Source organism: Anopheles stephensi, chromosome 3 (assembly GCF_013141755.1).
Source record: "Anopheles stephensi strain Indian chromosome 3, UCI_ANSTEP_V1.0, whole genome shotgun sequence".
Lineage (NCBI taxonomy): Eukaryota > Metazoa > Arthropoda > Insecta > Diptera > Culicidae > Anopheles > Anopheles stephensi.
Genome location: NC_050203.1, coordinates 24442239 through 24466417, shown reverse-complemented (window position 1 = coordinate 24466417; position 24179 = coordinate 24442239). Strand labels below are relative to the sequence as shown.

The following is a 24179-nucleotide window of genomic DNA, read 5'->3' as shown; positions in this document are numbered from 1 at the left end:
CGACCGGCGGATGAGAAGGAAAATTGAAAGAAGAACATCAGCACCAAACAAAAAGGCAAAGCACTGTCGACGAGATGGGAAATGGAGTCATTGAGAAAAAAAGCCTTTACAAAGCTACCGCTCCGCTTCACCCTCCTCTCATTTCACTCTTGATGTCCGGAGCGTCATCTCGAATCGAAATCGAACGAAAGGATGTTTTCCGTAACACAAAGGACACGGAAGGATGGTCCTGAAAGAATGCTGCCGACCGCCCGGAGCACACTATTCAAAACGATATTGCCTTCGAATGCTACCTTCCGAATGATGCAAGACGATTTCTGCTGCTCTGCCGACCGTCCGAGCAATCCAGCAAACTGCATCCAGCCTGAGATCCGTTCCGTCTGCCTCGGCCCTCCTTCCCAAACGCTTTTTCCACTCCAACTTTTCCTGTTTCATATCCTGCCCGGAAACCGTTATAATTCATTATCATTCGATTTCATCTGGGGGAAATTAGTAAATTTCATGATTGAATTGAATTCCGTTGCTATCGTACCGGGTCCCGGTCTCCCAGTTTTCATCCCGCTCGATGTTTCCATTCCCCCCGAATCACCCTCCAGAGCGGGGTAAAATTCGACCCAACCGTAAGAAAATGAAACTGGAAACTGAAGAATCAATCTCGTTGGGGGAAAAACAGACAGCAGCGGGTTGACGAATGTTCTCCCACTGTAGAGCAACAGCAAAAACGGAAAGTCGACAGCACTGTGCCTGCGGGTGAGAAAATTGATTCGATTCATTTCACCCATGCTCCTCCGGGTTTTCCCTCCCGCTCTGTACTACAACCCATGGCAACAACAATTTTGTGCCACAATGGGCGCATCCTTGGGGAATGATGTCATCGTGATCGTAGCGTCTCCGTCCCGTCCCGTACCCCGATGATTGCCTTTTTCCACATGATTTCACAATATTTCACTGCTTCAAGATGGAAAACAACAGCCAGGGAAGATGCAAATGGAACCAATTGCAGTGCTGGAAGAAGTGCGTACAGGACCGAGCCCCTGGTTTTGAGCTCGAGTTTGAGGCGGCGAATCCCAGCCGAGCTTTTATGGTCGGGCGATGAAGGGGATGCATAATTGGATTTCATTTTGACAGTTTAGCCTGATAGATTTGGTTGTAAGATGGGTTGCATGTGGTGGTGGTGTTTTTGACTTTTGACAAATGATAATTCAATATAATTTATTGATTTATGCTGTGCGCTTTAGGGTAGTTATGATCGTTTTTCGGGATGGTACATTTCGGAAATGAATTTTTGTTGGCTACATCTAACAAGGAAAGGGCGTTGTCTGGCTATAGCTAGATCTCTGATAGGTAAACACTCATAGCAGAGGATTTCTGTTGCATTCATTCGGCTATGTTAAGAACGGATCGCCATTAACCTATTAGATCGAATTAAGAGTCACTAGACCGTGGTATCTCTCATAGCAGAACCGTATAAATTTATGTTTATGTATATAAACAAGTTTAGCTAAGAGACACGAGCGTCTCACCCCAAAGATTTTTTTTAGTAAAAGTCTGGTTATTGTAATGGGGCGGTCCGGTGGCCGAGGCGACAGCGGCGCCGGTCTTCACACGGCAGGGCCGGGGTTCAAATCCCATCCAGACCGCCTCCCCGTACGAAAGGCTGACTACTTTTCTACGGGTAAAATTAAGTCACAGAAAGCCAGAAATGGCTGGCAGGCCGAGACCTCTCGAGGTTGTAGTGCCACAGAAGAAGAAGAAGGTTATTGTAATCTATTCATTCAGTTCCACTAAGAAAAGCTGCAGTGATCTGAATATTAATTTATTTATTAATTTATTCAGAAAGTTATTAATTTATTAAGAAATACATCAACAATCGCTTGAAGTAATATGTAGGATTTTCACTGATCATTATCTAGAAGAAACTTGTGATACTTGCGCGGCTTTAGTCTGGATAGTGTCCAATATAAATCACTTATTTCTAACAAAAATTATAATAAATTTCTCTCTCTCTCTCTTCTTGCCCTAACGCCCTCGTAGGTCCCGCCTGCCATTTATGGCTCACTAGACCTAGATTGATACCGCATGGTTGAATAGTCAGTCCTCACCGCGGGGGCACAGTCCGGATGGGAATTTAACCTCAGTCCTGCTGTATGAAGACCGGTACCGTTATCGGCTCTGCCCCAAAGACGTCTCAAATTCAAAAAAAAAATTATCTTCAAAATCCAACATAGTTATACTCAAACGACAAAATGAATTGCGATGAACTGTCAACTGGATGCTTTTCCTGAGCTTCTGGACTTTGGAGATAAGGACATTTAATCTTGACTGTTTGTTATGCTATTTTTGAGGGATTCAAGGCAAAAACGAGACTCTCACCGTCAATGTTCCTTGAAGAATGAAATGTATTCATTCTGGATTTAAGGAGCGAATAGATTAAAACTACTTTCTCCTGTCTGACAGATAGGGCTATTTAGTACGGGAGCAGAAATCTGTTTTCCTCTTCTTAGCCTAACGACCTCTTAGATCATGCCTGTCATTTCTGGATTTCTAGAGTTATTGATACGGCATCCGAGAGAATGGTCCGGATGGGATTTGAGCTCCGGTCTTACCGTGTGAAGACCGGCACCGCTGTCGCATCTTCCACCACCCTTATCTGGCTTATTGCTTGTTGAATATAAAAGATTTTAGACCAGAGCCTCAATCGGCAACCACGAGCTGGCTTTTTACGATCTGTGTAAAGCAAAAACCTTCAATGTATCTTCGAAATGCTGGCTATCTACCAGTTTATCTGATAAAAATATCATAAACCGAATGAATACAACTCCATCAAGAAAATAGTGTCACGTGCACTCTAGTTAACTAACGCCATTACCCCATTATAACTCTTCGATTCCCTGAGCACCACTAAAAGCGACATGCACCATTTTACGTTCCTTTCTTCCGAATGGAAACAATTCACCGACCAACACTTTCGAGCACTCGTGCCGAGCACGGCAAATATTAGCAAACAATTTCGTTCCATTTACTTTTCTACACGCCCTTAGCTCCTTCCAAAAACTGTGTGCTTCCAGTGTAAAAGAAAACCGTGCGACTGACAAATCCGTAAGGGCAACGATTTTTTGCTTCTCTCCGGTTTTATTGAGCCGGCTTAGCAAATGGCCTAGCAAACAACGATCGAACCGATCACGTGCAGGGCGCAAGAAAAGTCGCTTCAGTCAAACGGCACGACGGATCGGCCGAAGCACACGAGCTTATGTACACAAGCATGTTGTTGCAGTGTTTTAAGCAAAAAATGGGGGAAGGGAAAAAATAGTTGCTTAGTTTTCCTCCAAAGTTTGACACATCGTTATGTGCGCTTACGTATGTTGGTGTATGTCAAGTGTAGAGCTTTATCCCGACGCCTTCTGCCAACGTCAACCCAGCATCAAGAGTAAAAAAAACTGCGCTATGTGGTTCAATATTTGCCAATTCTATTACCGATGAACGAGAGGAGTTGAATACATATACTCACACACCATGTTTGCTTTCAACGTCAGTGGCGCTGGGTCAAACCGGTCAATGAAAACCGGCACAAAGTTTCTGTGCTGGTCAAAAGGAAAAGCTACGACAGCCATACATATACCAACGCACACGCAGACATAGATGGACTCACTGAAGAAGATGCGCTGCTACTAAAAAGCAGCACAAACACACACACACATACACAAACACACACATCACTCCGACTTTCCGATGCTCGAAGCGTGTTTGCCTTTTCATATCCGATTTACTGCCCGCACGACCACTCACACCATGGCACAGTCACTAATGGGAGGTCGGTGTGTCGGTGGTCCGTTACTGGACCAGCTAATGTTTTGTCATCCTTTCATGGTGGGAGTGAGTTCGTTTTCGCCAGGAAGCACCATTCGACGGGATATGGTAAGCTCGGAGGCATAACGCATCTTGGTGTGATGTGTAAAAATTGACTTTCCTTTCGAAGTTTTGTTCACACTTTCAACTCAAACACGGCTGCAGTGGATTTACTGCTGCTGAAAGCCACTGGAAAAAGTTTTCCAAGAAAAGTGCATACAACTGGTGCATTGCGAAAGTATGCACAACGGCAAACCATTACCGGTGCAATGGTCGCAAGTTTTCGTTTGTTGGACAGTTTCCACCAGTAAGCTCATTATTTGCTATGCATGGGTTTGGTAAGTTATTTGTGCAAAGGGAAGGATTGCTTTGAATAAAATAGGAAATGCTTCAAGGATGTGGGAAATGTATGTTGGATTGAGAAGTTTGTTGAAACAGTTTTTTGTCGTTTTTCGATGCAAGCTAGTCAAAGCAAGTCTCAATAACATGCTTACAGTAGATTTAACATCTTTGGTTTGTATGCATTTTATATGAGACTTTTTATATGTTAGTCTGAGACCACCGGTTGAACCGTTCCGTCACACTTAGCACGAATTTCTAGAATGGAATATTGGAGTTCTTTCTTTTCTAACACACACTGGAGAAAGCAGTGAGTCCTATAACGCTTGGAGTGAAATATTTTGCGTTGAAAAGGTTGTCGACACTTTTCGAGCAAAGGTTTCCAGTTTGAAATGAAAATGTTTTTTTTAATGCGGTCCGTTGGCCGAGGCGACAGCGGCGCCGGTCTTCACACGACAGGACTGGGCTTCAAATCATATCCAGGCCACCTACCAGTACGTAGGGTTGACTACTTTACTATGGGTAAAACCAAGTCACAGAAAGCCAGAAATGGCAGGCCGAGTTCTCTCAAGGTTGTAGTGCCAAGGAAGAAGAAGACGTTTTTTAATCATGTCCTTTAACCACAGGGCGGCGACCCTGTGTTGAGGTGGCAACGGTGCCGGTCTTCATACGATATGACCGGGGCTCCAATCCCATCCGGACCGTTTCTCCGTAGTAAGGACTGCCTATCCTTCCACGTGGTATAATTAAGTGTAGCAACCAACCAATGGCAGGCTTCACCCAAGAGGTCGTAAAGCCAATGAAGCAGAAGAATCTTTTTTATTTATTTAATGCATAGGTTTTGAATACACTATGATCAGAATCCCTTAATGGTTCATAGATTGCAAGTGTATTAGGAAAACCTCTCTACATTCCTTCTTCTGGCTGACTTCAATCTGGTTTAATCGTTCTTGCAAGTTTTAGCCAACCTTTCAGAGATGTCGTTCATTCATGAATTGTCTTCAAATATTAAAGTGTAAAGTTTAAAACCTGTTATTCTATCAATTCTATCAGATGAAATTTGACACATAAAAGGATTTCTGTAATCCAAAGGCCTTCAATTTCTTCTTCTTTGGCAATACATCCTCGAAAGGTCTCAGCCTGCCCTTTCTGGTTTTCGTTGATTTGATTGCTCCGGTAGCTGGACAGTCAGTCTCACAATCACTACACATTCAAAGCCAAGCATTCCCGGAATAAGGCTGCAACATGGAGGAAATGCCTTGCTAGTTTTGTCATCTTTATAATCATTCATTACTAACGGTGTTGACAACACAGCGTGATGTCATCAGTCAAATAAATAAAAAAATAGTTATATAATTATCCCCAGAGCTGAAAGAGACGTCATCAATCATTTAACATCATTCGACAGATAGTAAATTATGTGACACAGCCAATCTAAAGCATTATGAGCAACGTTTTGCATGAAAATTCAAAATTTTACATCAAAGCTCATTTGTTTGCTTGAAAATCAAACATATTTGTGTAAAATTATTCCATCGTACCAAACCGACACGTATTGCATTACATTTAAATGGAGCCATACCGTTGGTGCACCGTTGGCTCAACGCATTACAATGTTGAATTGCTGGAATCGCCGTACGGTACTGGTGGCTTGCTGGTACCAGTTTAATTATCCTGTCGCATATGATGGGAGTTTTTTCATCAGCAAGCGCGAGTTGTTTGCAAACAGTGTTGTGTTTTTTCCCTCTCTCTCTCTCTCGCTTTTATATTATTTATATTATTGCAGCAACCACGCACGCACACACACTCAAAAGCCCGCCACATTTCCAAACCACCACCAATAACGAGCTTTATGTGTAATTTAATTTAAAACCAACATTCGCTGTACACGCTGTTTAACTTTCTCTTAGCGAAACACGAGTGATATGTAGAATGTCACAGAGAGAAAGAGCGTGTGGAAAAAGAAACTTCCCCCTTTTGGAGGGAAAAACTCGGGAAATGTGATTGAAAATTAACCGACCCTGGTACCGAACGGACATTAACGTCCACGGGCGAGCACGTGCACGTGGGTAGACAATTTTGGACGGTTTAATTTTCCCGTGCTTTTCATGCTTGGGTGAAGTTTGCTCGAAACAAGGACGTACGGAGAGATAAAATTGTTACAATTTTCCGGCACCAAATTTTCCATCAAATCATTAAAAAAAAAAAACCAAAGTTTGCAAATGTGAAATTTTTGGGTTGCTACTTCATAACTCACACACCCTCGGTTCCGGGGAGAGAATGGTGCAAAACATGGTTAGCATTTTCCCGTACCATGGAAACAATTTCCATGATCATCCCAAACACAGTACACAATTCCCGGCAGCTGAAAAGTATTCTTTTGAATGAATATTTCTCCTCCAAGTTGGTTTTTTATTGTTGAAAATTACCAAAAACCATACACACTTACGTCAAGTGTTTTCCTTCACCAATCCGGTAAAACGGATGAATATTAAGCGAACAGACTTTGTTGCAAGTGCAAAAGGTAAGCCCAGCCTCAATCATCGCCGCCGGGCCTCCCGCGTTCCCAGGGGGTTCAAATGGTCTATTAATTAACGCTTCACGACTTGCACTTCTAGGGGCGAGCAGACAGCCATCCGGCAACATGGACGTGAAAATGGGCAAGAAAATGGCATAAATGTGTCTCTCTCCCCCGACCAACGCTTCCAAACTTCCAATCTGATATGGCCAGCACCATCACGATAATGCGCTACCGTTCTGTTTCACCTTTGCCATCGTCTGCTGCATTATCCCTTAGCGACTATTTATGGTCCTCCGAAACCATTCCCCAGGAAGGAGACGGTGACTTTTGATGCCCTACTGCTGCTTCTTGCGCGCTTTGAATAGTTTGTAGCGAAGCAGGGAAGAAAAGCATTTTGTTACCTCAGCATTCAAGCACCGTTTTTTTTTTTTGTGCGCTCTCTTTTCACGATAAACATGTCGTAATGAACTTTGGCGAACTTTGCCAAACCTGGCCAAACCGTGCACTATCGCTGCTGTTGGGCAAAATGTTTGCCCGTCCGTTGTGCTTAACGGTGGACTGCGTAAAGGGAAGGTAAAGCTTTCATCCTGCAGCACAACAAAGACGATTGTAGGGAAGGCTTTAGATAATTTTGCCGTAATGAAAACTCGATGCCCGCTTTGTTGGGAGTTTTCTTTTTTTGGGAGGATTTGGTGAAAGCGGTAGCTTCCCGGTTTTGTAATCTTTGGCTGTTGTTGTTGTTGTGGAGGATAATTTTGGTAATGAAGGTAACGATTGCTAATAGGGAAAAGTTTTATGCGAGATTGTTAGTTTGTAAGCGATTGAGCAGATAGGATTAAAACATCGTACAATTGCTTACTTTCTTCATCGGCAGTTTTAATTTATTCATGTAGAATCTTTCCTTGAAGCGGTGTTTTTCAGACTTAAATTGGTAGTAGTTTTTTGGTTGTATGCTTACATTGATTTAATTAAAATCAATTAGGCAATTGACATTTGCAGATAATATATTTATTTTGAAAAACACAAACATTGTTAACTATTCGTTTATGCTTACGTATATTAGAGTTGTTAAAGAACCAGTTCCTGAGCGACATTTTGAAACAAATTGTCATTTTATCAACGTTCGTAGCCTTCCACCAACCTGGAAGTTCAACATCTTTCGGTAGAAAAAAGTTGGAAAAACAATCAAACATAAACTTTACTGCGGGTATTAGTCCCAGAATAACACTTTAAGGTGACTTTCGTACTCTTTACAGTTCTATTATATTGTAACAGAAGAAATCCCTCTTATGTGTAGTCTTGAAAGATAATCAACAAATGCATTAAATAATCTCTGAATTTTAACAGCAGTCAGAAAAATCGTAGTCAATAGCTAGATTACTTCATTTCTTCATTAATCCATCATCGAAGAGGTTCTCCACAGATTAGAATTCTTTGCTTCCAGAATTTGGCACTACAATCACGCTAGGTACCTGTCATTTTTGACTTTTCTTCGTCAGAGACGTCATTTGACCGTTCGTAGTTAGTTCTGTGAGCGAAGAGGCGGTCTGGATGGGGTTTGAACTCTGGCCAACCTCTACCACCAGAACTTCTTCTTCTTCTTCCTTGGCACTACAGCCTCGAGAGGTCTCGGCCTGCCATTTCTGGCTATCTGTGAGCTAATTTTACCCTTAATAAAGTAGTCTGCCTTACGTACGGGGAGGCAGTCTGAATGGGATTTGAACCCCGGCCCTTGCCCCATGTGAAGACCGGCGCCGCTGTCGTCTGGGCCACCAGATCGCCAGAACAGTCAGCAGTAAATCATGGCTGTCTTTGAGACCTCAAAGATTAGCAGAATCCTCTTGTATGCTCATATTTAAAAAAATGGTTGTATAAGGTCCTCTGCCCCTCTTGCGAGGGAATTTCAACGATGTGCTAACCTTCAGAATTGTATTCTTCACATGTGCCTTCAGCGACCAAAGCTGAAAGAGTTTTTTTTTACTGTTCAGATATGATTCGTTGATCGGGGTATCCAAGATTGCCATAAAATATCAATGCCAAACTTGTAAAGAATTTTTTTTTGTATGAGCACAGATAGGCTGCCTACTAATTTGAAGGATCTGATGCTAAGGAATGATAATGTCGCAGGGTTTCTTAATGGATGAAGTACCCATTTTTCCGGTTTTGGGTTGCCAAAACCTATCTCATACCACGATTATGCTTAAAGACGTTCTTGTATGACTCTAGCAAAAACTAAAGTATGCTTTACAATATCCAACTTCTTCGGTCGAGTATCGACAGTTGGAATTTTTATCAAATCGTAGTTCCTTGACAATTTTGACATGTTCTACTGAATGTCAACTGATAACATAAATTTGGTTCTTTAACAACTGGCTCGAAATTCAAGACGTTGAATGCTTCGGTCGGTTTAACCCTCCATCACAATCAACTACTCGTTAACCATCGAACAAATTATGCAAAATTAAACGATTTCAACTCACAAATTAGCATTAATCATACACTAACGCCATGTTCAAACGTACGATCAAGTATCTTCATTGCATAAACCCTCCCATGCGACACGAAACACATTCCGAAAACCTTGTTTTCAGCCTCCTTTCATCATGTAATTAATTTCCCTCGCTGTGTGTTTCACCTTGTACAGCTTGTACCTTCGAAACAATGCATCTGCTATCTTTCATCAATCCAGTACGCTTCGACGAATACCATCCATCCTGAGCTTCACCCTTTTTTGAAGTTTAATCTTCCACCCAGACAAAACCATTCAACCAGACTTTGTATCAGTCGTATCAGTCACCTGTTGTAACGTGTTCAAATTTGCTACTGCTACTACCCCAAACTCGAAAGCAAACCATCGCCGGTAGGGCTCCCTAATCGGCCTATCGAGCTTCTTTGACAATCGCATGCAAAGCACCATGCCATCCAATTTTAATTAACATCTCTCACTGAAAATGTTTTCATTTCGTTTCCTTTCCTTTCCCCTGCTTTCTTCACAGGAAGTCGCCCTTCAACGTTCGTTCGGTCCCAGCGTGTCGAGCGATTGTCATCATTCATTTAATCGTTTCGATCAGTTTGGTAGGCACGAATAAGCACAGCGGTGCTGTAATTTTCGCCCACGACCATAATGAAACGGAAATCGTTGGCAAACCCCATCCAACCGAGCAGCGGACGCAGCAGAAGAAGAACCTCACAAAGCCATCCGGAACTCGTTGGCGAGAGGGCGGGATGGTTCAGTCGAGTCGGGGAAGCATGCGAAAGAGAAGACATAGTAATGATGATGTAAAGATGCCATCGGGTTCGTGCTCGCAACCAGCGTCCTACAGCTTCAGCAACGATCGACGAAAATGCGACAAATTGCGCTACAGGCAAAAAGGTGAGCCAAGCAGGCAACGAATAGGGATATCTGTGTGTTTTTGTTCCCGTTTTTTTTCTTTTTTACCACGGTTCATCTTTATTTGTTGCCTTCCCGAGTGTGCGAAGGGTACTTCACGGTCTCGGATACACGGATTTATGTATCCACGGTGTACGCATAACTCAATTAATGTCCACATGTCCTTACTCGGGAAATGGTGTTTCCCATGTTCTCACACACGCACACACACACATGGCACAGGCACTTTGTCCCAGCAACAACAACAAAAAAACCTGCTCACGATCCGCGAAGATGTACTTCCAGGCAAACACAAGCCCACAGAAAGAGGAGCATCGGAGCATCAGGGCTCCGTCGAACGCCTGAAGTGCATTCCAACTCGAGGAGTTGGGATGTTCTGTTTCGCTTTAGAAAAAAGGGAAGTGGTCGTCAGGATACGCAGCGCTACGGGACAGCAGTAATCCACGGTGCCACTACCACCGCAACATCTCCACCCTTCGCCACCCCGACCGTATTGAGCTCCACGGTGGTGAATGGTGAAGGGATACGATAAACACAGACACACAGAGACACACAACGACACGGAGAGAGAAAAATGAGATAAAAAAAATCGAGCGTATCCTGTGAGTAATATCGTCGCACTCGCTATTATCCTTACACGCTTCCTTACGACCACCACGATCTTCCAGCGCTCTAGCAGGCATTCGTCCGCATACCGTTGTGAGCTTTTTCCACCTTACCGGATGCTCTGTATCGGTTTTTTTATTCTCTTTTTTGTAGTCTCATTCCTTTTTTGGTGTTCTTTTCTATACACTCCATTATTGGCATTATTGTCACACTTGGGTGTTTCTGCGCTTACCTTGGAGGGGGGCTTCCGCTAGTGACCTTCGTTTGCTCAAGGATCCTTTTTTTATTTTCGGTGACTTTATCGGCATGCGGGGAAAATTCAATTTTAAAGCAGTATCCTAAGTGAGTTTGTGGGATCGGTTTGCAATACCGTTGATCGGTGTTTCTGATCCAGGATCCTACATCCGTATCTTGTATATGTAAGCATTTTCTTTTTGTATGTATGTATGTGGGTATGTGAAAATGGGATCAGCTTTGGAAATCGTTTTTAATAACTTTTTTGATTGATTTATATATTTTCCCTTTTTTTTGCACACTCAGCTACACATTTCAAGCATCCCTTTCGAAATCTCGGAAAGCTCTCAACAGTAAAAAGCTTTTCAAAAATAGCTCATCTACATTTAGCAAAAGCTTAACGATGGCTTCTTTTCACCTCTGGAACGATACCATGTAACGATTATTTTCCTGTAAACCTTGTACATCGTCATCGTGAACCCTCAATCATGTTCCATGCTTAGAGCGACTTTACATTTGTAATAGCATGTAAAACCTGCTTCACTAGATGGACAAGAGGTTTTTTTTTCTGTTTGGTTAATGCTGCTGCCGCTGCTGCTGCTAGATATTTTCATATCCGCCCATCACGCATTATGAAACCGAGCGAATCCTCCCCCAAATACACGCGCCCGGCCACCTTTTTATCATGATCGAACGCGCCCAAAGGCAAATGTCTTGAACCTACGCAGGCGAGCACACTTACGGTACGCTAAAACCTCCCAGCCTTGTGGAGTGCGTTTTTCCGTTCCAGCGTTTTCTTGCCGCCGTTCCAGCGTTTCTTCTTCGTTCCGTTCCGTACAGAACCACCACCAACACCCAAAAAATAAGGTTTAAATTTGTACCTCTTTTGCAAAAGCGTATTGCCCTTCGAGCCGTCTTGATGGATTCAGTGTTCGTTACGTGCGCATTCACCAGCAGCTTATCTTTGTCCGCAGTCCACACATCCTTCCGTGGTGGAGGATGAGAGATATATTTTTTTTATCTCTGCCACACACACACACGTGCTAAGACGCATGTCATTTTGGCACTATTTTTCTCCTGCCTCTTATTGCGTACCTTTAATGCTGTACTTCTTGATAAAAAAGGGACGAAGTAAAGAAGAAATATATGTAGAAAACCTTGGAAAAACGAGGTGCTCCCGATGAGGGCTCCTCGCGTAGCATCGTACGCCACCTTCGGTTTAATAGAATTGCTCCCCGTAATTCACGGCAAGGCCATAATCCTGACCGACCTCGACGAAGATGAGCGTACCGGGCGAGTGAGTGTGAGGTTTACAAATCTATCTTCACTCACGAACACTGAGCTGATTCGCTATTCAACTTCATGATGGCCACCGTTAGGCAAGCGGCAGACACAAACCGAGGAACGAGGAAGCGAAAAAGGATCAACTTTGGATAAAGCACACACATGCGCGCGGACACACACACACAGATAGAGAGAACAAGAGCGCCTGCTTTCAATCATCATTTAAAGCATAAGCTTCACGCTCGTATGATTATATATGTACGGACATAATTCGCCACCCAGGACGGGGTTCCGTACGCCCCCTTTTTTCTACCCCAACAACGAGGAAAAAACACATCGAAAGCCAAAAGCTGTAGGAGTTGGGGTTGATTCTTAAATTTGATTCCTTTAGCGACCGGCTCGCTAAAGCTCGTGTTGGGATTTTTGCACCCCACAATGCGGAACACCGAGATAAAACCGAATTTAAAAGCCACACAACAAAACCTCCCAACCCCTCCTCTTCTCCCATAACCCCGATTCCCACCACCCTAAAACCGGCCAGACGCCACGATGCAATTTATTTTTATATTACATTGCCTTTTATATTATTCTTCATTTTTCATTGCGCGTTTGATGCCTTTGCTTGGGTTTGTTGTTTTCTTTTTCTACTTCCTGCTTGATTCGCTTTGTACACTCCGATTACGACGGGGGAATTGGGATGACTATGAACATAATTTTTGTAACCACCGAGCAATGTATAGGCCAGCGATTTGCGGCTTCCGGCGTGCGTACCTTCGTACCTCCGGCCGGCTACAAGCCCATTTCCACGACGTCCATTATGCTATCCGGCGAATAAATGATCGTTTTATAAGCTACTAAGCTTTTATTAGCGTGTGCAAGGTTTTCCTTCAAGGCGTAAGTAAAACACCCAATGGAGCAAGTGTAAGAAAAGTGCCATTTTTAAGGGAAGTTGGTTAGAGAAGCTTAAAACATCTGAATTTCCAATCTGATTTAGCGCTCTTGTTTATTTTCCTATTGTTAAGGGGAACCATTCACCCATTATCTTAAACCACATAAATTGGCATGTTATCTACAGCCTTTTTCCGTTGCGCTTTCAAATAATTCTGGATAAATTCGATTATTTTTTGGTAGAAAGAACTGTGTTAACATCATTCAAATAGTTTAAATCTCTATTTCAAAAAATAAACATAAATACAAAGTGTTTAAAAGAAAATGAGTGGAAATGAAAATTTGAAGATCTCAGCTAATGTGAAGAAGGAGCGATCGTTTAAAATTTTTGATGTGCCAATATTACAACATAAAGCTGTTATCGTGTTGAAGCTTAATGATGTTTCTATCTTTTAAATATTGCCCTCTCTGAGGCCTGTAGTTGCCGCTCCTCAAATTATTTTTAAAGGTAGTGGAGCACTACGTTGCACTTTCATATCAGTGGAAAAGTTTAGAAAGACCTAGGAATCTGGATTTCCTAGTCGTACCGAGGGATTAAATCACAACGAAGATGCACCATTGGTCTCGGCTCTCGAGTTTTAAACATATTCTGCGGAATTGTTGCTACTCTGTTGCTCTTGCTCTTCGATACAAACTTTCTTTGTTTAGTATAATAATTTAATTGTGTGCTGATTTCACTTCTGTCCTTGATTTTCCATTTTCTCTATAACCTCTGAAGGCCTGTCGTATCTTGCTTCCTTAACTTAGTTTATCCCGTTGCTGGATAGATAGTCCTGTGTCTCACTGGACTCCTGATTGCATTACTGTTGTCAGAGTCGCCTGCATCCGTTTTCAGCTTTGATATTCAATTTTTGAAATTTAAGATGCCTGGAAATCTCTACAAACAATACCTTCGTTCGTTCGTTTCGGTGCAATGGTTCATCTGAAGTTCATCTGAAGGGTAAAGCAGACATTATTTTTATGTCAAGGGCACAAATATCTACCTATAATGCAAAATTGACCAATAGGACATTGCTACTCATCAGCAATCGCATGCAAATTACTCTAAATGCGCATATTACACTCTCTCTTCGTATATTTTTACCTCAACGGTCTGTCTACTCATGAACATAGCCTGAATATAATACAAACCAAATGAATAGTCAGTATAACGGTATGTTTTTAATATCCAAGAGGATTAGTCCGAATTGACATCAGCTGCTATAGTAAACCACTAACTTAACCATTTATGAGCGCTTTTTCTCCAACAAAATTCCAATTAAAACCCTTCTCTCTTGATGTACATTATTTCCAGCGCAACGGTATTAGCCGTTCCTGTGAAATGGAATTTCAATCGCTGCACTCAACCCTAACGGGGAGCTTTGGCGGGCACACAAAGTACAAAGCATTTAATTTTGCTCATTAGCGCTCGAAATGATGTAAAAGCCAATTACAATCGCATCATTCATCCAGCCTGGCTGGCAAGCTTTCAATAAATCCTTCCCTTACCACCTGTGCCACCGTCACCACCGCCAACCGATCGGTTCCCCGACCATGTTTGCTGCCACACCAAAGCAGGCAAGATTTTTTTTATGTTCATCTTGGTTGTAGCTGATGTCCCCAGGTCCTACTTCCTCAATCGCAACGACCAGCTGCCATTAGGTGGTGGGCCCCGTTCCAGTAATCGATTAAAAGTGACATCCTTCCCGTACAGCACCGATGCCACCCCATTGCATCGCGAACCCCTCAACCCATTGCGTATGTCCCGAGGGCGGGTCGGTTTTGGGAATTCCTGATTGAATTTTAACCGAACCCGGCCTGCGCTCCCATTAGCATTACTAATTTTTGGGCGCATTCGAATGACGTAGGTTGGCGGACTGAAAGGCCACACAGGAAGCGCCTTAAATTAGCAGTCCACAGACAGACTAGACTGGTCCCCTGGGTGGGGGAATCTTTTACGTTCGGCCCTCCGATGGGAGCTAATCAACTAAAATTAGCATCTTTCTGTCTCCCTTTCACTGACCGCCGTCTTGGGATCGCTAAGCAGGAGACCTACCGAGAACAACAACAGCAATGGCTCTGATGAGGCTGATGGGGATGATGTGGCACTATAGGGTATCTTGCTTTTCTATTCACTGATTAGATTAGCTTCCAGGAGTTGGGTGATGTTGTCTACTGTCGCCAGTAGTGCTGCAGAAAAGCAACACGCACACGCAGAAAAAAGGCACCGCTCCCGTTGTTTAGGCACTCTTCCTGCTAGCGAGCGATTTCTTTTATTTTCTTAAAGGTTTGGGTTTTCCAGCGCACGCCGTTGAAGAGAGCTTTCCTCGCTTCCACTGGCAAGTGGATTTGGAGAGTACCATTTCAAAAGCAATCAATCAACCATTTGTGTTTTTCTTTTGCTCGGTGTTCCCATGTTTATGTTTTGCCCTGGTGAATGGTATCCTTTACAGAGGTTTTTTCCCCTTTGCTTTTGAATCTGCCCACAACCGCCACCGTTCGATGGCGCGCGGTCGCCGTTTATGCGGATCGGTATTTCAATGATGGTTCCGCCTTGTGACTCTACCCCGTTTTTCCAGAAAGGATAACAAAACAAGAAAAAAATGTCGGGTGGATGTGACACAAAAAAGATCTAAAAGTATGGCTTCAGCACGAAGGACAGGAAACCCTTCAAAGCACAGTTAAAACAGTTTGGGATAAAGTGTTGAGAATAGAAATTTAAACTTTTCAAATTTAAATGTGAATTGTCATTTTAAAATTGGAAATCGATGTTTTGTATTCATCTTTGAATTGAACTTTCCAATTAGTAATATTTACCGAAACACAAAAATCGTTTACTACTACCTACTAATGCAGACGCCTGGTACTTTGTACAGTCGCCGTCGTTATTGAGACAGAAGCGGGATATCATGATTTTTTCTATAGTGTTGCTTTTCCAGAAAGAGTAATACATGAGAAAAAGACTCTCTACATCGTCTTATTTATTGAGGATCAAGTCAAGGTTTGGTTCGTCTACTGTTCACTCATGGAGGCGCCTGGTACCTAGTCTATTCTTCCTAAAAAAAATGAAACATGTGGTAAGAGTAGAAGGCATGTCGACTTTTGCACTTAACAGCAAGTACAAATTTCGATTTCTGACTTGTATTCTTCTGAAGGCTAATAGTACGTTTCAAGGAATGCTTTTCAGAGTGATTCGGAAGCAACTGCAAGTGACTAAACGCTAACTGACACGCATTTCCTCATTAAAAGTTTCCTCATGTCTCATTTTTAATTTAATTTTTCCCTGTCACTCACGTTCCCTTACATATCATAGCTTTCCTTTCTCTTACGTTTTCCACCTCAAATAAAACACTGCCCATATCCTATCGTGTGCTGAATGGGATCTTAAGAGTTTTCCCCTCGATTGTGCCCTTTTTTTTCGCTCTCCACAAACACAATACCACGACAAAACGACTCTTCCTTTAACGACCGACGAGACCAGACGAGAGCAATCGGGACGGATGACATTGACGTTCCCTTTTTTTGCTTCGTTACCTCCCTTTCCCACCATCTGTTCTTCCTTCGTCCCGGCAGCAATCGATTGTTGACGAGCTTGGCAGGCTCGGAAGGGATGGTCCGATATCGATAAGCGAATCTACGTGCGTATCAAAGTTGATGAGAGATTGATGGGCGTCTCGAAACGGTGCGATCGTGATACGGTTTTGTTGCTTCTACGATGTTGTTGTTTTCGATCATTCTTTTTCTTCCCCGTCCATTTTCTTCCACAACCGATTTCGATTCCCGATATCATAATACACTTTTTTGCCAAAAAAAGGGCTTCTCAAATGCACCGCCCCACTTGGCGGGAGATCTTCACCAACACCACCATCACTACGAAATAATAAAACGGAACCCGCGCAACAAACAATGTGCGAGCGGCACGTGTTCCAATCGCTGGAAGCAAAGGCCTGCAAAGAAAAAGGACGTCTCGTTCTCCTTCCTGCTGCTCTCGCTACGGTAATGGCAAGCGAAAGGGTTTATTATTTTTTCCCATTTTCTTCGCTTGATTTTTTACTTCTTCTTGCATTTCTCCACAAATGGGAAACATCACAATGCCACACGGTTGACGATTTGGGCGATTGATTCGAACGAAGGCTTGCAGTGTGCGCAGTTTTGGTGGAATAGGAACCGCTGCTCAAGAATGTGTTGACTCTTCCACTCTGGGACGGGGTTTTTGCCCCGTTTCGTAGAAGGTTGCCCCGGCAAGTGGGTGCCAAACCGCGAAAGGATCGATTTTTATGCTCCACGCTTCGTTCACTTTTGGGTGGAGTTTTCCCGCCTCCTGCTCGGTAAAGTGATTTGCAAATGTGCTTTCCCTGCTAACCCCTTTCTACGGGGAAAAACCTATCCCATCTACACTCCTCAAGTTAAAAGACCCGACCGCTACCGACGATGATTACGTTGTTATGGGCCTAATTTTTGACCGAAAGTTTTGACGGACTTTCGACGGTTTTTGAAGCGTTTGTTCGCTTTTTTTCGCTGCCTCCACCTACCCACAAAATGGAGGCGGTGAGCCATTTCTACGATGACTATAATAATGAGCAAAAGAAACCAACCGCAGAAAGAAACGTAAAAAATACTCCACCCGCAAAAAAAAACTTTCTTCGTTTGATGTAATGCTTCAATTCCGCTGGCAAGTTAAAGGCACGAAGCCCGAGCAAGCAGCGGTTGAAACAATTTGATTACAATCCTTTTAGCGTTGGGCTTTTTTTGTGTGTGCTGTTGTTCTGTTTGTGTCTTACTCTCTGTTGCTTATTTTCTCCATTTTGCTGCTGCTAATGGAAAACAAGGCACATCTCTATGCGTTTAATTAGCGCACACTGTTGACACATCTAATGGTGCCCTTTCGTGTGGCCAAAGTGGAAACAGTTAGCGAAAGCCGCCAGCTAACTGAGTTGTAGCAAGCAGAGTTTTCGCATACGCACACCGAGTATCGTTCCATTGGAAGGAAACCGTACTACTGGGCGATAGAGAACTCCCGTGACAGTGAGCCGTAATTTGAGGCTTCTTCTCGAATTCGTTTTTTTCTTCTTTGGATTCGTTTGTTGTTAGTAAAACACTTTATCTCTTGTCGAGCTTTTGATTCTATTTTAAGAGACTTGCTGTTTTTTTCCTTTTTTGCAAAGAGTAATTAAATTTTCCTATCATTGTAAATTAAGCGATGCGGTTGTCTTCTCAAACAAAACAAGCTCCAATAATAAAAAAGGGTGGAAAAGCGCGTGGAAAGCTGTTCTCTGTTAATGCTTCTATGTTTTAATTATTAAATTTTCAGGCAATTCTCCAACCCTTTTGGTTTTTTGCTCTCTGTTTTTCTCTCACAGCCATTTGGCACAGAGTGGAGATACAAAATTAAATTAGCTTTGTGGCCCACAGTGATTGTGTACGAGTGGGACACAGCGAATGAATTTTTCGTTTTTATTGCTGTTGCTTACAGAAACTTTTCATCCCTTCGACCCTGTGTATGGTGCCCTGCTTCTCTCCCTTACAATGTGCCATTTTGTCTCAGAGGGAAATCTGGAAGATATGATAGTTCATGTTAGTAGATTGCCTTATTAAGGATATCCCACAACCTTTGGCCAACCCTCAAGTATTTTGACACCCGCTTTTCTTTTTGGAACTTTGGCAAAGGGTTTGAGTATGTGAACCGTGTGTGCGACTAATCCCTGAACGAGTTGTGTGTCTTATCCCTTACGAGTTCAATTTTTGAGTTGGACGAAAGTTTTCCCATTTTGCATAATCCTACTGTTCCTGGAGGAATTGGACGGGTAGGAAAACCTTTTGCTGTAGACAATCTTTGGGTCTGATAAAAGATTTTAATACTGTTCTCGATACGCAATGGAAAGTTTTATCAATAAAATTTACATTTTAAAATATGTATGAGACAAAAATCATTGGACACTCAATATAGTTTCGTGAAGAAATCGTAATATATTCAAAATTTGAATTTCCTTGATTGGCCCAGCCTTATTTCCATTCAAAGTTTCTACTTCATTGGAATGCATTAAAGATTGTCCATCTGTTAAACTTTTCTTCATTTTTAATGAATTTCTCGCGAAAGTAAAACTCCCATTTTCACCCTTCATTAAAAGCGCCAATGTTAACGATTCCTGCTCCGGTTTTTTTTTGCTTTTCTCTCCACCCGCTTAAATACCATTTATTACAAGTGCCATTTCCAATTCCACCGAATTGGTTTTGTCAATTTGGAGGATGATGTTGTCAATGGAATGTTACCCCCATCCCTGGGGCGTAACATCAGTGGGGAAGGGACGGGGGGAAAGGGAATGGAAGGGACGGAAATTTTCACCTAATAAGGTTCACCATTCCGTTCCCGAGTAATGGTGACAGCATTGCTGCGACAGGCAACCGGAAATTATCCATTCCAGCCGGTAGGTGCTTCGGGGATGGAACAGCAGGGTGAGAATGTTGGTATTTCTGTCCTTGAAATGCCTGGACAAGACACTCATTACGCTCGGTCGGTAACTAGCGCTTTCCTTCCTGGATTAGGTCCCACTGAAAATGAGTAGCATATCCTCTTACACGGAAGATTATTTGACACTTTTTAAGAGACAGTAAAACTTTCCTATTAAATTATGACATTATAATCTTCAACTTACACACAGCTTTATTGGCAGCTCAACGATTCTACTGGCACTACTAGACCGAAATATATCTTTACAATCCCTCGCCGTTTGCAGCAACGCTAAAGACAAATGGATAAGAACTCGGGCCATCATTACTGAATGCTCATAAAAACTGAAACCCCTGCCGAAAACCACAGTTCGCAGACCTTGTGAAATTTTTGTTCCATCTTATATCCCTTCAAATCTCCACGTCCTTTCATTGTCTTGCTGGGTTCTCTCTCTCTTTTCCACCAACACATTCAACACCCATTTCCCGTCCACTCTGCTAATTGCGCACGTATCACGAAAATAGGCGAAAATAGGTTTTGTGCCTTTACGCACTCACACACCGATGTGCTGTTTAGGGCTTACGCTCAGAAAGTGAACGAAAGCACAAAAGCTTAACACTCGCTCTCACTCTCTCTCTCGCCCTTTTTCCTTTCTTCACCCTCTCACCCTCTTTCGCTCATGCCGGAAGCGCCGAAAGGACGGCTGGAAACAATGGGCACCAAAGCACAACCCAAATAGTATGACTAATCGTTAAAAATAATGATTATTAGAAGGCGGGCTGGTGTAATAAACCGACGGGAGCGGGGGGAGGGGGCGTTGGGTATGGTGACAGTGGCGCAAAATTTGGTCGAAGAAGGGAAAACTAGGGTGAGAGTACGGAAGAGGAGATATCCGGTACGTTTCTTGTGTCCTTTCTTTAACTGCGCTAAGAAAGGCCAGCAACAAAACGCACACAACGGTGTAGTAATTGTGGCGTAGTAAGCAAAAGCTAGGCTCTCCATTAATCCACATGGTGCGTGTGCTTGATGGTAGGCTTCGCAGGGTTATCTGGTCGAGGATGCTGCGGGATAAGTTGACGAGAGTTTTCAAGTGCAAAAGAAAATTGTATGGGAATCCTCGCACCAAAATCGGGCTGGCGACAAGATCGAAGGATCGTTACGTGGATCCGTGTGTCTGTGTTAAACTGGAGATTTGTGTCCTGCTGCTGATGCTCTTCTTTCGGCGTCAAGAACTAGACTTCATCCCAGAAAGGTGGATTCGATTTCACCCATTAATTAGTGTTAAACGTGCTGTATTGGGTAAAGTGTTGGATGGCAAACTAGCTTAGTTAGCTTAGTGATCGGTTGCTACACTATACTGTTAGTTGAATACGTGTTTGTGAGAGTTAATCACATCATTAGCAAACTGGTGATCGATTTTCTGTTCCCGGGACAAGTGCAAGTACCTTTTTCTGTAAGTGTGTGTGCGAGAAATTCTTGTCTCAAAATGAAGAAACCAGAATTAACTACGCGATGTTATCGTGATTAATCGAGTGAATGTTGCTAGATTGTACAAAGTATAATATTTAACTCTAAGCGAACAAGATCCAAGCCTTCGTGGACTTATCAGTAAGGCCACGTGTTCTTCAGCGCTTAGACGAGAAACCCAAACTCCCCTCCGCCATTTAAATTTGTTATGAGCCACTTGTACATTATAACTGCATCAGTCAACAAAAGAAAAACAACTCGTATATACTACTGTGTAAATTGATCGTGCATAAGATAAGCTACAAACAAAGGGAGAAGAAAACAAATCGAAACAGCGAAAACAAACCCGTAACCACTCAGCAAATGCCACCGAGAGTTTAGTAAGTAGGATTTAGGTAGACAGAAACAGAAGGGAGCGCCGATGAAGCTAAACGCTATAGGAGTATGTTAAACAAACCAAACACGTTTAGCAGTTAGAATTCTTTTAATGGTTGTTACAGCTCCAGGTGCAGCTGAAACCGCAAGGAAAACTGGAAACAGAAAACCCAAACTTCCAAAGCTGCACCTGGATTCGAATGTGTCTATAGAGAAAAACTAAACCCATATTACTATAATGATTATATACAAAACAAACTAGATCTGAGAGAAGAAACTTTAATCATACGTACGTGTAAAGATGTGAAGAAAGTCGACGGCGGGGAAGCAACGTCAATATTTATGTACATTATCAAAAAACCAAAAACTATAAAACAAACACAAACGAACGATGCGGGATGTATTAGAGTAAAGATGCGTCCATCACCGTGACACAGCTCGCCAGAGTGGGGAAAACCCCAGTTTCCGCGAGCTGTGAATCAGGGTGGTGGGGTTTGCGCATTAAGTGTTAAACAAACTCGTGTAAAGGGTAGTGAAAAAAAACATGCCAAATAATGATGTTATAGTAAGAGAAAGAAAAAACGATTATCGCTTAATGAACCTGCACCGTGCAGGTGGTAGAATATACATCTATATATTTGAATAAATCATTACATTGTGCATAGGTTAATGGACGATATAGAACAAAACGCGAGTGTGGATGGTGAAGGGATGTAGCCCTTAAACTTTAGCCCAATTTTGTGGAAAACTCTGTAAATAATCGTACGTGAGCGTGTGTGTGTGCGTGAGGTGGAGCGTTTCACGTATGATGCGATTAGTGTGTAAATAGTATCGTCAGAAGCAGCCAAACGCTGGATGGATCGATGTTAATCCCTTCCGCTAGGTTAGGATGGTTTAGAATGGTTAAGTTACACAGGAGAGTTTGAACAGAACTCATGTGTGTATGTGTGTATGATGTATCATATTTTAAAATAATGCATTAAAAATGTGTTTGCATGCCGACCGAATTGAACCGTGTGCTGGAGGCATCAAGTGTTACAGAAGACCAACGTGAAGATTGTAGCTCAAATCGATACCCGGTTCGTACGTTAGCTGTCGAACGATAGGAAAATGTGGGCTAAAGCACCATTGCCAAACTCATTATAGCTTACATTAATCTAATGCACATTGACATGCGCACACAAACACACACACACATATTGTTGTCATTATGGGATGGGATGGAAGTAACCAAAACGGAAACAAAAGATCAAAACAAGCTAGCCAAATAGTGAAATAACTAAACCGAAACGAACGAAAACGACTAAAGCCAGGGGAAGCAAAATGTAAAACTAATCAAAATGTACTTTAAAGAAGCGAAAGTAACATACAGCCACACAAATAGCAAACAAAAAATACGGTAAGATACAGCGTAAGAAGAAGAGGAAATACACACAGGAACAAACACGTGTAGCACAGCAAACAAAACAAAAAACTAAGGATTGTGAATTTGTTAAAGGTTATTGATTATATTGTTAAGATACATTATGTGTTTAAACTGAACCGTGACGTACGTACTAATAGAAACCAGACCAGACAAAGAAACAAAAGAAATAAAGAAAGAAAGAAATAAACAAACAAACAAACAAGCAAAACGAAAGAAGTAAAGAAATAAATCAACCAGTAGACAAAACAACATAGAAAAACAGACAAAGAAACAAACAAACGAACAAACAAATAAACAAACATTGAATAAAGACACAAGAAAGTGGTAATATTTTTCTTTTTCAAAATTCGAAATGCAAACAGAAATAAAGAAAAAGGTAAGTCGATAAGTCCGTTTCATTTTTGGACCTTTTTGTATAATTTTGTAATTGATTTTTTTTATATTTTCTTTCATTTTTGTTTTATTTTTGGTGTTTAGTCTATTCCAACTTCTGTTTAATTTTTTTTTATTTTAACAAAAAAATAGTTACTATTTCTTAAGTTTAAGCTCAAGAAGCAAATAATAACCTTCATTTTTCTTGAGTAGGATTTTCTATTTATCTATTTCATTAAATTTAATTTAATGCTTTTCCGAAAAGAAGAAAGAAAAACTCTCATTTCATACCCCATTTCACATCAAAACGAGCCAAAGGCAGCTTTGCTTTCTTCTCCCATATTCAACCAGCGTCACTTAATTATTCACCTAATCCAATAACGATAAAGCGGTGCCCGGTCAGTCTGGCAAAGCAGAAGCCAGCTAGCTCTAATTGCAGATTTGTGCCGCAAAACTTTCCTTCCCATGGTCGCCCGGTGTGCCTGACCAGCCACACTCCACTCGCGGGTCAGAGATAGTGTGACTGTAATAAATTGCACGCAGCTAAAGCAAAATGTTTACTTCTTCAAGCTGAAGTGTGTGGCCGCGATCGGAATACGTAATGAAGTGGCAGTGAATATTCATCGGTTCACCGTGGTACGCACGCTTCGTTCACGGTGGTGATTTCAGCTCCAACGAGAAAGCTCCACTATATCGTATATCTTCAGGCTCGTCCCCAATTGCCAGGGGACGAAGGTGTGCCGAGGGAGGGACGCGCTTTCCAACCCACTAGCTTAACCGTGCACGAATGTGAGCACGAATGAACCACTGCTTCGTGATTAAACGCTTAATGGATTATAATCTCTTCCTGTACCGCACGGGCCTATTATGACCACAGCCGTACGAAACACTCCCTTCTTGGAGGGGGAAAAAACCGCCCAAACACTACCGTCTAGACTCACGT

General features: G+C 42.3%; 1 protein-coding gene across 3 annotated transcripts in view; it reads left to right on the top strand.

The window, feature by feature from the left end:
- LOC118511366 (5-hydroxytryptamine receptor-like) overlaps positions 1-22980 on the top strand; it is a 96847-nt gene extending 73867 nt beyond the window's left edge. For all 3 annotated transcript variants that reach the window (XM_036054342.1, XM_036054343.1, XM_036054344.1), the window contains exon 11: positions 9703-22980. The gene's annotated coding sequence lies outside the window, so the exon portion shown is untranslated. The remainder of the gene's footprint in view (positions 1-9702) is intronic.
- Positions 22981-24179: the final 1199 nt, after the last annotated feature.